Here is a 17,615-nt window from a genome sequence, read left to right on the forward strand (position 1 = left end):
TCGAAGGTATCTCTCGCCTAAACCCCGAGCCAGTCTTCTTTATGATTATAGGTTGCTAGGACTAATTACAGATGCATGAAACACATCCTCAACAATATATATAATTTGTTTGGCTTATTTATTGATGTCCAAACTCTAAGATTATTTTTATTACTATTCATTAAATTAGTCCATTCATCACCTCTTTCACTGATAAATCAAATTTGTTAGATATCCTAATCCTGTTATGTGTTAGAGCCTTCTACCCTTTCTCATTATTTTCATGTTTGATTCATAAGTAATGAAAAAGATCACCAACTCTATTGTGGCCAGAATTCAACCAATACCATGTTATATTCTTAACCATGATGAAAGTATGTCGACTTGAGGTATTTCTTGATTTTATAAGATAGATAGATGTTAAAAACGTGTTTCACACCCTGTCAACTGACGCAATCAACGTGTGACAAGAAAGGTAGTGGCCCGGTGTACCTCTGATGCCTAAGTCAGAAATATGAGAATATTGTACTATAATGAGAAATCAGAGGAAAAGGTTACCTTCAATCACTAGCACTAGCTCTTTATATAGGCGATAATTTCATCTGATAAAGATCAAATAATGACTTGATCTTCTCCTTTGATTTTAGGGCCCTAATTATCAGGTCCTGGGATTTGAGTTTACAAGGGAGGAGTTACCATACTTTGGCGAATATCTCGTTCTTTTTCTTTTGTGGAGAAATCTTCAATTACTCATGACAATTACTACAATAATCCTACTGAGAGGCGTGATTTTCTGGCAACAGGTCCAAAATATGCCCTTTATCTTCTGAATTACTAGGCTTTAGGTGTGGGCCCTAACTGAATTCATCAGGCCTATCTAATAGGGATAGAAAAGTCCTTCCAGTTACCCCACAAATTCTCGTCACGCTAGCATGGCGGGAATTTAGTCATTATGAACGGTTTTGCCTACTGCATCATCAATTTTGACTGGCAGTTCGTACTCCCTTACCTTGGAGAATAGGTAATGGCTCTATGTCTACATCTGGTCACATCACCAGATCTTGGGATCTGCACACGATGATTCTGTTGTCAGTCCACTTGCTTTTCGCTTGGAGTATTCAATTGTCACTTATTCTCTTATATAAGTAACTCTTCCTCTTCTCGCAGCCTCTTCTCACTTCCTCTGTTTTCTTACCTTCCTCTTTGATGGTGTTCTCTGTCAAAACCCTAGCTCTCATCCTTCACTTCATCTGTTCATATCAATGGCCCCCAAGAATACTTCCCAACTTCCTTCAAGCCAATCTCACTCTCCCCATCTGTCAGGGTCTTCAAAGGCACCACAATCCTCTTCTTAATGCGAAGTGCCTTATCACGAAGGCTTCAATTGGTCCTCTGTTCTTACTGTGGTTGACCTTAGAAAATTGAGTGAGTCATATGGAATCCCTAAATCGATGGTCCTTAAGGTCCCTTATTGTGGGGCTGTCGACTATGAGGGCTTTGCTGAGAAGGTGACCCTCACCACCTGTGCCCTGACCCACGGGTTGAGGCTCGCTTTTTGCTAGTTGGTCCATAACATCCTCGACTTCTTGAAACTGGGTCCTGCCTAGTTACACTCCAACACCTGGAGGATTCTGATGTGCTGTTGTGTTTGTGTGGAGAATGGTTTTGAAGCCTGCCCAAGAGGAGTATCCCAATTTGACTACTCGAGAGTTTGTCGCCACCCATGCAGTTAGGGCGTTAGAAGGTAACATCTGTAGATTTCATTCTCGCTCTAAGTACCAACACTTGCTCAATTTAAGGTTAGAATTTCAATGCCTAGTAGTGGCAGAAGAAATTAAATTTTGTTTCTAGCCAGATGGGAATTCCCTGGTAGCGAGGTCATTGGCGTCGAGTTTCCAGTCCGAGTGGTCCTTGATGATAGGGCGATTTTCGTTGCCTTTTCTGAGCAAGAGCAAGCTCGCATTAATAAGGTTTACTCCAAGGTCGAGCAACACCAGGAGGCAGTTTGGACAGAAGCCCTTTTGATAAGGGGAAACGTTGATAGATTTTTGGTGATGCTCAAACGGTCCCATGTGACCAGTCGTCACTTTTTTAGGGAACCAATCGTTCCCTATAGCAAGAAAAGACCCTCCACCACCCCGCTAGAGAAGGAGGGGAAGTGGCCTTGCCAGGAGGTCAAGACAGCATCTGGGCCTTGTGCGGCCCAGGCTCGCCCTCGAGCAGAGCCAAAACATTTCGCCCATCAAATGATCATTCCAAATCAGTTCATGTTCCACCAAGTAGGCAACCCCTTGCTTGAGAGGGTTCCCTTGACTCGGATGACCTCGACGATCTATTAGGGCAAGCTTTTACGAATTGGGCCATAGCCTTCGACTTCGAGTTTCCTTCCTAGGAGCTCGATTCCACCCAGTCGCTAAGCTTTATTCTCTCGTCGATCCCACCAGTAGATCGGGGTTGGTCGACGAAGGTAAGGACGCGGACATTACTTTTTCCCATGGCCTCTTGGATTCTTCTTCTAGTGCTCCTCAAGATATTGCTTCAACAGGGTGAGCTAAAACTTTAGAGCAAGTTGGCGAACTGTGGGTCAAGACTGCTTCTCAAGAAAAGGCATATGAAAGGGAGTGTACCCCAAGTTCCATCCCCTCGATCATTTTAGGCAACGAGACTCCTGTACTCCCTATCAACCTAGGCTTGAACAAGGGTCGAAATTGATTCCCTCTTCACCATCTAGCACCTCTTTGGGAGGCAAGGAAAAGTCATCTTCACCCATTACCGCCAAGGGGAAGAACTAGCTTCCATCCTTGTGAGATCCCTAATTTTCTTGTGTTTTATTTTTTCCTAGTATTTATTTATTTTTGATTATGTAATTGTATTATTTGCTTATTTATTTTATTTGTGATATTTTATTTATGTTATTTTAATTTTATTGATGTATTTTCGGATTGGGCCTTTGGCTTTTGTTGTATTTTATTTAGCGGGCTGTGTGTGTGAGTTCTGTTTTAACCCAACCCAGCACGTTTAAACCCAGCCCAGCAAACCCAACCCGTGCACCATGCAAAGCCCAGCCCGTAGTCTCTCAACCCAGCCCCTCATTTAGCTAAACGGCGCCGTTTTGGTCAAAGGAAACTAGGGCTTCATCTCTTCCCTTCTTGCGCCACACAGCTTCTCCTTCATTCTCCTTCTTTCTTCTTCTTCTTCCACCAACTTCTTCCTCCACGCAGCAGCTGCCGACGCCAAACGAACCTTAGTCACGTATTTCTCCTGCAAGCTTCCACCTCCTCCTTCCTTCTTTCTTCTCCGTGTCGTTCGGTGGAAGCTCCGAAGCTTGCTGTCGAGCTGCCGTTCCCCACGGCCACCACCTCATTCTTCCGTAAGCATCTCGGTGGTGTTAGGCATGGGCTCCGAATGTGTTGTCTTTGCCGCCGCACCACACCTCCACGCGAAGACATCTCACTCCTCCACGACTTGTTGCCGTTATTTTTCATCTTCTCTACCCGTGCGACACACAGCTCCTCAAACCGCCATAGTTGGTCTATTTATAGTCCACGGGTTCCTCAAATTAATTCTTCAGAGATCCTTATCCTCTTTCTCTCTTTCAAGCCATTTTCATCTCTTGGTATTTTGAGTGTTGATCTGTAAATTTTTGTGTTGAATCCGTGAGCTTGAGGTTTTGCCGTACTCTGTTTTGATCTAAAATTGTGAAATTTCAATCAGTTTTGAGTGAATTGTTTGTTATTGCCGTGTGTTGAGTTTCTCAAGTTTTATTTCGTAGATCGATTTCTTTTGAGAGAGAACCCACTAGAAAAGCCACTATTTGATTTTTGAAAATTCACTGTTGCTGCCGTTGAGCCGTCACCTTGAGCAACACTTCCTTTCGCTTGATCTTTCAGAATTTCCTAACTTCGTGTGTATGTAATATTCCATCGTGAATCAAGTGATTTAAATTGGCATTATAACTGTTGTTCATTTGTAAATTGTTGATCTGTTGGTTTTGTTGGAAATTGGGCCTTGAGCCGTTAAAGTGTTGGATTTGTTAATTGGAGTTGTTGGATTTGGGCCTTGGGCCGGATTGGAGGACAGGATTACGCATGTAGTTGGTTGTAAGCTGTATATTTGTAATTATTGTGAATTTATAAATGAGATATTTGAATTTATTCTAATAAATTGTTGTAATGCATATTTATCGTTTTTAATAAATTATGCTATGATGTCACGTTATCTGTTTGGAATTGTGACTAAATATGTGGGTGCGTGTGTATCACGACCCCAAGCCTAGATGGGGTATTATCTCGGTGGAGCTCCTCTGGTCACTCGGGAGCATAACAGACTGACGTGACATCCCCTGAGTTGTCGCAGGGCGACGACGGGAACGGACGAGTCGGTAATGCTCTCGTACCGATTTCGTGACCTTTTGGCGGGCGAGGTTAGAGGATGCTTGGCCATGTACGCGCTGGGCGCGGAACTGGGCATCGCTCGTTACGAAGTCTCATGCACGGAAGTTACCAATGATGTGACGAAGAGAGCCAGGGTGTGCGGACGGTCCATAGGGGAGACCGTGGTGCATGCGTAATTTTGTAATAATTATGATCGAGACCAAAAATGGGATTTTTTTGGTGTGAGTATAAAAAGGGTATTTTTGAGAAAAAGAATGTGATTTCATTTTCTGCAATATTTATCTGTATGGGGACGGGTGAATATATAAATGTGTTTTAAATCTCTTGGATGTTGTTTTGGTTAATTACTTGCTGAGATGTCATAATCTTATTATGGTGTTTTACCCTACGGTTCCGTTTTATGATGCCGTAGAGTTTGACGCAGAGCTCAAGTATGAACCTGAAGGACCGGCTCCACCAGAAGCTTAAGTTGCTGATATGTTGTTCAGGGTTTTGGATTTGTTTCCCTTATATTATTTGTTTTCTTTAAATTATCTGTTGGAAGACTGTAAAATTCTTGTAAAGTTATTTTACTGTTTTTTGAACAATTCTGGTACTTAAAAAAGAAATACCTTTTATTTTCTCTGCAGCGAATATTATTTTGTACATTTATTGCATGTTGTATACACTTTGAGCACTGGTCGTTGGTGTGCGTGATCCGTGTGGTGATCATTCCGTGTCACGAACTCCACAAAAATAATATGTGGGGGTCGAGGGCGCCACAATCCTCATCGAGGAGATATGCGTGGGGTAGCCTTCATCAATCAACCCCACTGTCGCTGGTACTCCCCACCCACAGTCGAGGAAAGGGTTTACATCTTCATGGGTGACTCCTTGCCTACGTTCGCGTCTGTTGCTACCCTTACCCTCTCGCATCACTTTGTGGCTCAACATTTTCTTCCCAGGGCGACGATCAATAGGACAAGTCCCGACCCTCAAACGTGCAGAATGCTCCAAGAGGGAACCAAGTGAGGAATCACTTTGTTCGTGGGATGGCAAACAAACTAAGAGACTTTTTTTTCTCTAGTAAGCCATTTGACTACTCTGTTTTTGTCTCTCTTTCTCATAGTGAATTTTCATCTTGTCTTGTGTTGCTTGGAAGGGGGTGGACCATCTGGCGGACTGGATTGTTGATGACCGGGCCGAATTGGAAGAAGAGGTATGTTCTAGGCGAATGTTCACCTTGCGGGCATGAAGGGAGGTCGCGACTACATACATTCTTTGGAGGTGATCCTCGGCCAGGCTAACGACTACATACATTCTCTGGAGGAAGGATATTGCTGGTCTCCAAGAAGAAGCATCCGATCTCAGGGGTGGAGGGAATCTACTCGTGATCATTTCAAGCTTAAGGTGCTGCATGAAGAAATGGCCTTGAGAAAAGAACGCTTGTCTCACCTTGAGAAAGAGTTGGAGGAAACCAAGAAATGCTGCCATGATTTTATTATGAGCACAGCCAAAGCCAAGGAGGCCCATCAAGTTCAGAGACTAGAACTCGATGAGGTGAGGGGGAGTTGGAACAACTCATTGAACGACATTCAACGATGAAGAAAGATCGCAAATGGAAGTACCAAAGGTGGAATGAACTGAGTGACTCTCTGTTATGCCTCAATAGGAGGATTAGAGCTTGAGATTAGCAAATCAAAGATCTAGAATCTTTCACCTCTCTCCTCAACTCATGTCAGCCAAGTTTGTCCATAACAGGGCCTTTGGCTATGGTTACAACGCCGGTCTAGAAAGGTTGAAAGCTTTCTTGCTGGCAAATCTCCAGACCAACTTGAGGATGCTAAACCTTGAGTCCTTTAAACCTAACCATGCCACTAGTTAATTTGTCGACACTTTGGGAAAGGACTCAATGCCCGACGTGTTCCTACCCCTGACTTCTCTAGCTCCTCCAACTTGAATATTTTCTGTTTTGTTGCGTTGTATTCTTTCTTGTATAGATTGTATCCCGATCAATCAATCTTTTTTGCATTTTTGGGTGGCATTCATTGTTTTGAAGGAAAGGTATTTTAAATATCCTTATAAGTTTCATTGGTTAATCTCTCATGTGGATTGCTTGCATGTGGTCTCCTTTACGTTTACTACTTGAGTGTCGTGGTTGAAGGGACAGATTCCCCTTAGCTTTGTTGGGTGAGTCCAAGGACCTGACTTTGATAAGGTGAGGGTCTACACCTTAGTGGGCAAGGGTCACACAATTTAGAGACTTGCGTGCTCGTGTTTCACCAAATCGATCCCCCACTGCGCAAATGGCCAAGGAGACGTTATGAAGGTCAGCTCTTCTAGCAAATAGTTTGGTTTTGGGGTGAACAGCTAGCACTTCGTGCACTTCTCGACAAACTCTTATATGTCCCTGAGGGCACAAGACCAATAATAACCTGCCCTTATGGCCTTCCTCGCCAAGGCTTTCCCGCTGGAGCTATTCTCGCACACTCTTTCATATATCTCTGCCAAGATGTATTGCACTTCCTGTAGGGAGATGCACCTTAATAAGGGGGTCAAGAAGCCCTACGTATAAAGGATTTCATTCACCCTTGTGAAATGATCGGCCCTTCTTTTGATCCTTGTTGCATTTTCCTTCTTTGTAGGGAGCTCTCCGACATCCAGTTATCTTATCACCTCTTGAGCCCACTCCAATTCTCCCGACCTTACTTCCACAATCTTGGCCCTAATGGCGGGGATTTCTATAACTCTACTTACCACTTTCCATGGCAGGGTGGATTCCTCCATTCCTGGGACTATTCTTACTAGCATGTCCACTACACAGTTATCTTTCCTTGGTATTTGCTTAATATTAAAATAATCAAACCAATCATGATTCTCCCACACCAACTGCACGTATTTCTTCAGATTCTCGCCTTTAGCTATGTATTCCCCTGATACTCGGTTGACTACCACTTGAGACTCTACCTTCACCTCTACCTCAGTGGCCCCTAGCGACTTAGCTATCGAGAGCCTCACCCCCAATGCTTTGTACTCGGCTTCGTTATTGGTGGTTTTAAAGGCAAGCTTTGCCATATAATGGTGTTCTTGTCCCGAGCTACTCACTATGTGGACTCCTACTGACTCAATCTCAATTGTGCTTACAAGTATAGAAGTGTTAAGTTGTATAAAGGATAAGTCCAGGATCGTATTCCACAAGAATAAAGGATTATCAAAGCATTTGTGAAACTTTGTTTAAAAAAATGTATTGATTATGAGAGATGAAAAATAAAATGAAATGCAATGTGAGGAATTTTGAAGATGAATTAAGAAAAAAAAATAGAAAGTATGAACTTAATTGCTGCAAAAATTAAGTCAGAGCTGGAATTAAAGTTTCTATTCAAAAAGGCAAATTAACAAACACTTGAGTTGGGTATGAGACTCTTTTTGTTTCGGTTCCTAGATAATTTTCTCAATTAATAATCAAATCAAGGCATTAATAAACGAAAGATAAAAAAAAGTTATGCTCAAGTTTTGCAATATTTATCAAAGGGATTCACTACTTTACTAGCCAAACACACATTAACAACCAACTGAGAGAAGCCTTGATAATTTTCAAACTTTTGTTATGCCTTACGCCAACAAAAAATCAAGAGCAAGAATTGCAATATATTTTCAATTCGAATCTAACTAGCAACAAGTGAAATCAACATTTATCAACAAAATATTGCATTAAACTAGAAACCAAAACGAATCAAGTCGTATTCCACAACCCAAGCTTCAGAACTTAGCTACATATGGTATTTCTAGCAGAAAAATTAAGGGCTTGTTTGTTTTCAGAAATGAGATGAATGAGTTGAGATTAAAGTTAAAAAGTTGAATAAAATATTGTTAAAATATATTTTTTAATATTATTTTTGTTTTAAGATTTAAAAAAGTTGAATTGTTTATTTTATTTTATGTAAGAATTTGGAAAAGTTGTAATGATGAGGTGAGATGAGATGAGATAAGATGTTTCATGAATATAAAAGAGGTCTAAATCTAAGTAAAACCATATTAAAATCTGAGAAAGTATCCTAAATGAGATAAATCTTAAAGTGCAGAACAAGTGATCTTTGGAAATACCCAGCAATTCAAACAGCGACAACCCCAGAAACGATAAAACCTCCAACCGAGCATAAAAGCAAGAGAAATAAAATCGAAGGAAAGAAAAAGGAATGAAGAAAAAATGATGTCCGAATATCTGAACAGTCGCCCGCACCAAATGAAAAAAAAGAACAAAAATAAAAAATAAAATAAAAAAGCTAGAGAGAAAAAAAAAACGAACGGTCAAAATTGAGTCTAACAAAAAAAACAAAACAAAAGATAAAAGAAAAAAAAAAAAAAAAAAAAAAAAAAAAAAAAAAAAAAAAAAAAGCTGAAGCGGCCAGCTCAAGGAAAAAGTAAAACCAAAAAAAAAAAAAATAGTCCAACCGCCTGATTTTTTATCTTTCCCTTTTATCTTTCTCTCCCCGTCCGTTCCGTACGCGTCGCTCCCTCTTCACGCCATTTCTCCTTCCAGCCACGAACGTGCGTAGCAGCCTCTCCATTGTAACGACTTCTCTTCGTGGTCCCCAAGTTCATGCATCCTCTCCCAGCTGCAGTCCGTAGACTTGAGGCGTGCCCTTGATTTCCTTCGGCAGGTGGTCCTGTAATTAAGTCTTTGGTTGCAGGTGGGCTTCAGTCTGTACGTGGGCCTCCTGGTGATAGTTTATCATAAGCTAAATGAGTCCATCTGAATTTAATTAAGGACCATCTGAATTTCATTAAGGACAAGAAAATCATTTCACATGCCAAATAAAGTTAAATCACATTATCTAATTAATATTCTTATTTTAACACATAAAGCTCTTTTAATCCAAGATATTTAAGAGTATTAATGTCGCATAATTGACCATTTAACACATAAAGCTCTTGAAAAAAGGGCAATCACTTATTTGTAAATCTGGATACAAATCTATTTAGTGCTACAATTCTACCGGTCAATTTCTGCATCTTGCCACTGTTCCAAGGAGGCTTCATCTCCATGATTGCCTTAATTTTCTCTATATTAGACTCTATTTCTCTCTCGGACACTATGAAGTCCAAGAACTTTCTCGAGTTAATGCCAAAGGTGCATTTGGCTGGGTTTAACTTCATTTTGTACTACCACAACACGACAAATGCTTCTCTCAAATCCTCTAGGTGCTGGGATGGCTTTTTACTCTTAACTAGCAGGTTGTCGACGTAAACTTCCATTCTTCGCCTGATCTTTTTCTTGAACATTTGATTCATAAGTCTCTGATATGTCACTCTGATATTCTTCAACCCAAAGGGCATGACTTGGTATCAATACAGCCCCCAATCTGTTATGAATGAGGTATTCTCCTCATCTTCCCGGTTCATCCAGATCTGATTGCACTTCGAGTAGGCATCTATAAAACTCAACATGCAGTGCCCCGCCATAGAGTCAACGATCAAGTCAATGTGTGGCAGTGGGAAGCTGTCCTTTTTGTTTAGGTCGGTGAAACGCACACACATCCTCCATTTCTTTTTTCACCAGTTCTACATTGGACAGCCCCTCGGGATAGTGAGCCTCTCTAATGAACCATGTAGCAAGTAGTCGATCGACCTTCTCAGCTTTGGCCAGATACTTATTCATGCTGAACAATCTCCTCTTCTATTGGACCTTCATACTCCTGGGGTCGACATAATTGTAGTGCTCAATGATTGCGTTGTCTATTTCGGGCATTCCTCATGGCTCCATGCAAACACGTCTCTGTGCGTCTTGAGTCTTAGGCTGCAGCCTGGTTCTAGTTCGTGCTGTGGCCATTTTGGATGCAAGATTACCAGCTCTGGCAGCTCATTTGCCTCCATCTATTGTAGGTTTTCCTCGTCTTGTGCTTCCACATCTCAATCGAGGAGAACTGGTGGTGGGTTTGGGACCTCAACCTGATTTTGATTCTCCAATGGTCGGACTTCCATTCCCCCTGTTTTGAGCTCTTGCACATAGAATTCTTGTGCTAGTGCTTGCTCCCCCCGTACTTCCCCAACTCCTGCGTCCATCAGGGACATCATCTTCAAAAGATGGGTAAAGGTGACAACTCTAAGGCTGTTCAAGGTTGGATGTCCTAATATGGGGTTGTAGGATGATGGAGCTTTGACCACTAGGAAGTCGGTCATGGTGGTGGTAGTGCACGCCCCTTTTCCGATTGCGACTGGTAAGGTTATGGCTCCCAGGAGTTGTACTGCATCTTTAGAAAAACCTTTCAGCGGCATAGCTGATTGTCGCAGTCTACTGGGATATACCCATCTTGGTAAAGGCGTCCTAGAAGAGGATATCGGCTGAGCTTCCATTCTTGATCAAGATCCTCTTAGTAGTGTAGTTGGTGACCAATAATGTCACTACAAGTGCATCATAATGTGGGTACTACAGGAACCCCTCACAATCTTCTTCTCCAAAATAGATGTTTAACGACTTCTTATGCCTCAGCTATTGAAGACGTGTTTCACAACATGTCAACTAATGCAATCAACCTGTGACGAGAAAGGTGGTGGCTCGATGTGCCTGGTGCACCTCCAATACTTAAGTCAGAAATATGAGCGTGTTGCACTATAATGAGAAATCTAGGGAAAAAGTTACCTTGAATCACTAGCACTAGCTCTTTATATCGGTGAGGATTTCATCTGATAAAGATCGAATAGCGGCTATCAGGTCTCGAGATTTTAATTTACAAGGGGGGTTTACCATACTTGGGAGAATGTCTCGTTCTTTTCCTTTTGTGGAGAAGTCTAAAGTTACTTGTGACAGTTACTACATTAATCTTATTGAGAGGCGTGATTTTCTAGCTACAGGTGCACAGTATGCCCTTAGTCTTCCTAGTTAGTGGGCTTTTCGTGTGGGCCCTAACTGAATAGGGACAGAAAAGCCCTTCCAATAGATAATAACACTAAATTAAAAGGCAGTAAAAATGATAGGGAGGGGACCCAACAAATATCCATAACCATGTGAATATTGAGCAAGAAAGGTGATTAACTAAATAAATAAATAAAGGAAAATGGCTATGAAAAGCCAGTTCTATATTCCCCGAGTAGTGCACTGTGCATGGCAATCTTTTATGGTCGCCAGGTGCAGATCTTAGCTCTAAAAAAAAAAAAAAAGATCCAAAAGCAAAGCATGAGATTGTTAAAAAGAGAAACATAAGCGAAAGTGGTAAGGGAAGATGGCTATGAAACAAAAATGATTCAGATATAGTCGAGGATGATGGCACATGAGTCTCACATGTTGTCGAGATTGGACCGTTTTCGGCTAATCTCAATAGATCGGGTGGAGAGGCTTTTAGTAGTGGTGGCGGTGTGGTTTTGTGAGGTGAGCCGTTGGCAGTGCCGATACATCTAAAAAGTCTTCACCAAAAAAATGAAGGATGACCAAGAAGCATGTACCCCTTGTAGATGTCATACTATTCATTAAACTTTACAATGAACAATAACAAATCAGTGAGGGGCCCGTGGTTTTGTTCGTTTACTTATATTTTAATATATCAAATATGGAAAATAATAAACTTACGACTCGTTTACAACTATTTTACAACTCTATTTAAATTAAAGGCATTTATGTAAAATTGAATTTATTTTTTTAATGAAGTGACACAATAACATTAATTGATTTGAAGCGAGTGGTAAAATAATTGTATAAAAATTGTTGGTGTATCATTTTCCATCAAACATTATGAAAGTGAGCCGTCCAGGAATGTTTTGCTTTGTGTAATCTACTATTTGTTGATATCTCTATATTTAAAATGTGGAGAACACGTTTAGGGCCTTTGTTTTCTAGGTTTACCTAGTAAAATGATAAATTTCCAACAATTTGTAACTACTCTTACGATAAAATAGAGAGTAATTTTGTAAAAGCGAGATTTATTTTTAATAAGCCTCTAAAATAATTATAAGATAATTGTAGGCATGTCATTGCTAGAGAGTAACCTATAAAAAATAATCAATATAAATGGATAAAATTGAAAGCAGCTGCTGCTCTATCTCTCCCTGTGAAAACATCAATTGATTGATGCTCATGTTAATTATTTACCATTGCTGATTGCAATCTCAATAGAAAAGAACAGCTGAGATGAGATCAATGATTGTGCCTTTCAAAGGTGCTATCTATTTTATCCGGAATTAAAGAAAGGCAGCTCTAGAGTGTAACATACCAGTGGACATGCATGGTTAAGTTGTTTAATATATAGTTATCTTTCATATATCATTTTCAATTTTCAATTTCTTATTTGAATTTGAAGATGTTAAATAGAGAAAAACAGACATATGAAGTTTGGTCTTCTTTTAGTAATTATTATATATAGATATATATCTATCGAAAACATGTATACAATTTGAAAAAAAATATATATACCAAATTTGATACATTTAGGCCCCATTTGGATACTATAACAAATATCGCTTTTTTTTTTTTTTCGTGAGGGACAGTAGTCGCAAAAAGTGCAGGTTCAGTCGAAAAAAAAATTTTTCCACCAATTTGTGCATGTGGTAGGACACTCATGGCATATAACTTGTGAAAAAAATAATTTACCCACCAAGGGAAAAGACAGCTTTTTGCCACGACGTTGATGGCAGATAAAACGTCTTAATTTCGTGGCAATTAAGGTCACGAACCCGACGTTATGGTGAGAAATAATACCTTTATCTAGGGAAAAGTTAGTGGCAAAATTTCTCTATCCATTAATCTATTCGTGGCAAAGGTCGTGTCTTAATGTCTTTACTCACCAATTAAGTCACAATATGTTTTTTTTATAATGATTCATTCTGGTGGAAATTAGTCTTTTCGAGATAGACATTAGTCGGAAAAGATAATTTCTTGCGACCTTATATGATTGGAAATAATTTCTTGCGAGATAAAACACATGTTGCAGTAATGTGTTCTCCAGACAATCATATTCTAGAATATGTCAATGCCTCTTGCTCCACAAAGCATGGTGTCCTAAATGTTACCTGAAAATATTATGAGAACTATGTCAAACTCAAAAGACCTAATTAGTGGAGGAAGTGACATGGGCTGCGAAGCTTATATAGAAATTGTTGTAACATGTTGTACATATGTTTAATTAATTAAGTCTACTAATCATATACGGATTTATGGGGACAAAAAAATAACCTAGGTGATTCATGGAAAATGCCAAATGTCAAGAGTTGAATTTGCATGGAATTAATATATATATATATATATATATATATCTACCAACTTTTATGCTATAGCAAGTACTGCAGTGGCATATTCTAAGAAAAAGTCTACTATAGCATATACCATACTATAGCAAAATACCGCTATAGACATCCCAAAAAAAATCAGCTAGCTTTATATTCAAGTAACATTTGCATCAAATCCTAGCATGATATATACTAAGACGATGCAATTATAGATAGAGAACTATTAGAGTATAAACTGTGTAATTCAACAGCAACCAATACTATAGCATTATATATTGCTAATTACTGTGACAAATTATAGGACAACTAGTTTGCAGTAGTTTTCTAGGGTTAGATCTACTTGATCTACATGATCCTGCCGTTCACATTATATTTCTTGTCATTTAGTTATGGTTCTCATGGTCGACCAGTCATGAAACATGGACCAAATTATTCTAGCAAATCATCATGCATGCTATATATAATATTAACAGTACTACTGAGCAAGCAACATGAGTTGTATTCTGATTTTTGCATATCCAACTTATTAGAAGTGGGTCTAAACTACTTGTGAACTATAGTGTTATATAAGGTTATCAAACACTAACCAAACTGAAAAAGCATATTAACACCTTCAGATATGTGCAAACCAATGATGTAGTATGATATTTCATCCACTGTGTATTTGCATAAATAACTTGAAAAACAGTAGCGGCAAGTTTTATGCTTACTGCTATCCAAGGAATACAGTGCGAGATAATGCCTATTAGCTGAAAGGCTCTTCATCTCCACCAACTACTGTTCTACATTCCATGAAATTTGGCTGATTATGGATTTGCTGAAACCTACATAGTTTGAAAAATGTTGATATTAGCCTACTTGGTCTGGTTTAATATATACACAATCTACAAACTATTAATTAAAACTGAAAAAGTATAGACAAATTATCCTTTCATGATAACCATAGCTCTCCCTGAAAAGCTAGTCAATCAAAAGTGATACTTATAATAGAACAACTCAAACTCGCTACCAAAAAAACAAGCATGGACCCATCTTAATTTTCCTGCACTGGTTTATACATACCCAACCTAACACGTCCTCCTATGCAATTAGAAAAATATTTCAAGCATGTACAATTGTCGATGGCCATTGGATTTTTACATATTTGTGAAGGAGTAAAAACAAATAAAGCTGAAGGCCCAGCCACCTTCCACTTCAAGAGAAAAGACAAAAGATGTGTGGGGGCAAGATGGGAGGAGGGATCGGGGGGGACAAGGTGCCATGGGGTCATGGGGTGTCAAAGGGGACAGGGCACCAGGAGGTAACGTGGGTGCAAGGACTGGCAGAGGGGACGCAGTCAAACATGCAAAACGAGCTTGACCGCAGCATGCGGGAAAATGGATTCAGATAAATAGAGGATGGGGGCTTCTCCGTCTTTAGTTCTTCTTCCTCTTTGACCTCTCCTCTAACCAGAGAACATAGAGTTCCTTCTAGCGAATGTCTCTCATTCAGTAAATTTATACATAGCATCATTATTGTACAATGAGATATGAGAGACCATGAGAGACTGTAAACAAGAATATTATAGTGGATTTCTCCTCTCCAAATGCCCGTGGATGTAGACATTAAGCCGAACCAAGTAAATCCATGTGTTCATCTCTTTTATTTCTCTGCATTTATGTTTTCCATTCACAGTTATGGACGCACGCACCACCGCCATATAGATGCACCGTAATACTACCGCGGGCTCCAAACAACACCGAACGAGGCCCAAGTCGCCCAGTGGGCTGGGAATGACTCTTTCTCCCCTTCCAGCCTGTTGAACGATTTTTACCTCATTAGCAATATCCACAAAACAATCCACAAAAAAACTCCACATAAAAAGTCCACAAAAAATCCAGCAAGCGAGGCATCTCGCTAAGTCTCTCTATAAGACTCACTACCTCCCTCCAACTCAAACACCAGATCATTCATGACTTTCTCATACTCAGAAAAAATCTTCCTCAAAGCTTCAATATCACTCATCATCTGGTCTAGTTTGCACTTGTACATTTCCGCATCACTCTTGTTCCGTTCATTCTCCTCCGCTAGACGAATAAACACTCTGTTCTTCTTCATTGAAGGAGAGGGGTCGAGAATGACCATGTGCCCCATCCCTACTGTGTACCCAAATCTAAACCCCAACACGTCTTTGAAAATACTTTCAGCCACTTCATCAAGTTCCTCTTCAGGATCTTTTTCATTCAACCTCTCAACAATTAGATTCTAAAAAAAAATATGAAGGAAAATCAGTTATGCTGTTAAATTTAATGCAATATATATAGTCTAACTTAAATTAAATTAAACACAATTTTACGTAATTGTTTAGTTGTGGCATTGATGAATTTTCCCTTTTGTGCTGACTAGTGTGTTTCTTTATAGAAAGCAACCATATTTGGTGTCATCTCCCGATGCCACACATAATTAACAATTAAGTTAAAATTCAACACAGTTTTAGTACTTATATTATACATCATAAAAGTCGCAAACCTTCTCCTCCAAAATCCTTACAAAGGATTTCCTCCCACCGGTATGTTTCACCTTTAGTTTTTGTCTATTCGTAGTGTTTCTTTGCGACTTCTCCTACATTTCTTTTCAAGAAATCAAGTCCCATTTACAAATTTAGGGTTGCTCGAATTTGAAAAGGAAGCAAAAAAAAAATATACATATATATAGATATATATATATATATATATCACACCTAACACAAACACAAAAAAAGGGGGGTATTTCACTCCATACTTATCTAAAATTTAATTACAATATACCTTGAATGTTCCACTTGCCCACCTTTCACAAAGCAACTGCCAAACAGGCTTTTTCACCATGGACGTCCCACCACATAGGGCCTCTTCATGCGATGCATATTTTTAGTAGACTTTGTTTAGTGCATAGTGATATGCATTATACTTATCGGACAAATGCGTTACAACCATCTCACGATAGTTGTCTTTTGTCCAATCCAATATGAAATCTACCTACAATTTAAAAAATGCTTGTTGTTATGTATTGTCATCAAACGCACATTAAGCCAAATGAGTAAACAACTAACTTTTTTATTTGGTTAGTATAAAATAAAGTCCTACCCTAACACGGTCAATGAGCTCTTGCTTCTCCTCTTTAGGTACATAACTCCAACTTGCATGCCTCATGTCAGCATATACTTTAACGATCCATGTCACTCGACCAGTGAATATAGAGGCATTCTCGCATGATGGACCTCGATGACCATCTTTTATAACCAAAGGTATCTTACCCACCTTCTAGAGGCATTCAAATAGTGTGCCCCACACAGGCCATCAACCCCATTTCTTCATAGGTGGATCTATATCTCAAACATCAATTACATTAAACCCAAGAATTAAATACCATCCATGAACCATAAAAAATGATCCAATTTTTGTTCTATATGAATTGATCACAAAAGAGATAGCTAATTGTGTTCTAAATGGATGATGACATACCAATATTAATATTCCCCACTCCACCCTATGCTACATCCATGGACTCTTGTACGTCCGCACCTCTTACCTCTTGAGTCGATTCATTTGAGTCCGGCTCGTCTAGTAGAATAATTCTCAGAGGCACTGTTTCTGCATCTGGGTTGCTACATATGATAGGTCTTGAGTGTCGGGAACGCCCCTCCTTCCTCTCTTTACAGATTTCCATATCCTTGCCTTTGCTGGAATTCAAACCCAAAATTTAACATGCAACCAACAAAACATGTAAAATCGTAAATATATACTATTTCATGTACTAAACCCAACTAAAAGATCATTCATCCTCTGTATAATGAGTATATGGTTATAAATAACTACTAGAGAGCATACTAAACCCAGCTAAATAGATCAAACCAATATGAATAAAATATACTTCTGCTTTTTTGCCTTGTTGTCTTTCTTCCTCTGTTTTTTGGTGAACATGGAACAAAGGGAACTATGCCACCATATAAGTTTTTTGCTTTTTGTAAGAGAGTCTAGTATGCTATATATATCACTTGGACGTTACTAAAGACCAGTTAAAGTAATC

Source organism: Juglans microcarpa x Juglans regia, chromosome 7D, assembly GCF_004785595.1.
Source record: "Juglans microcarpa x Juglans regia isolate MS1-56 chromosome 7D, Jm3101_v1.0, whole genome shotgun sequence".
In the NCBI taxonomy this organism is placed as follows: Eukaryota; Viridiplantae; Streptophyta; class Magnoliopsida; order Fagales; family Juglandaceae; genus Juglans; species Juglans microcarpa x Juglans regia.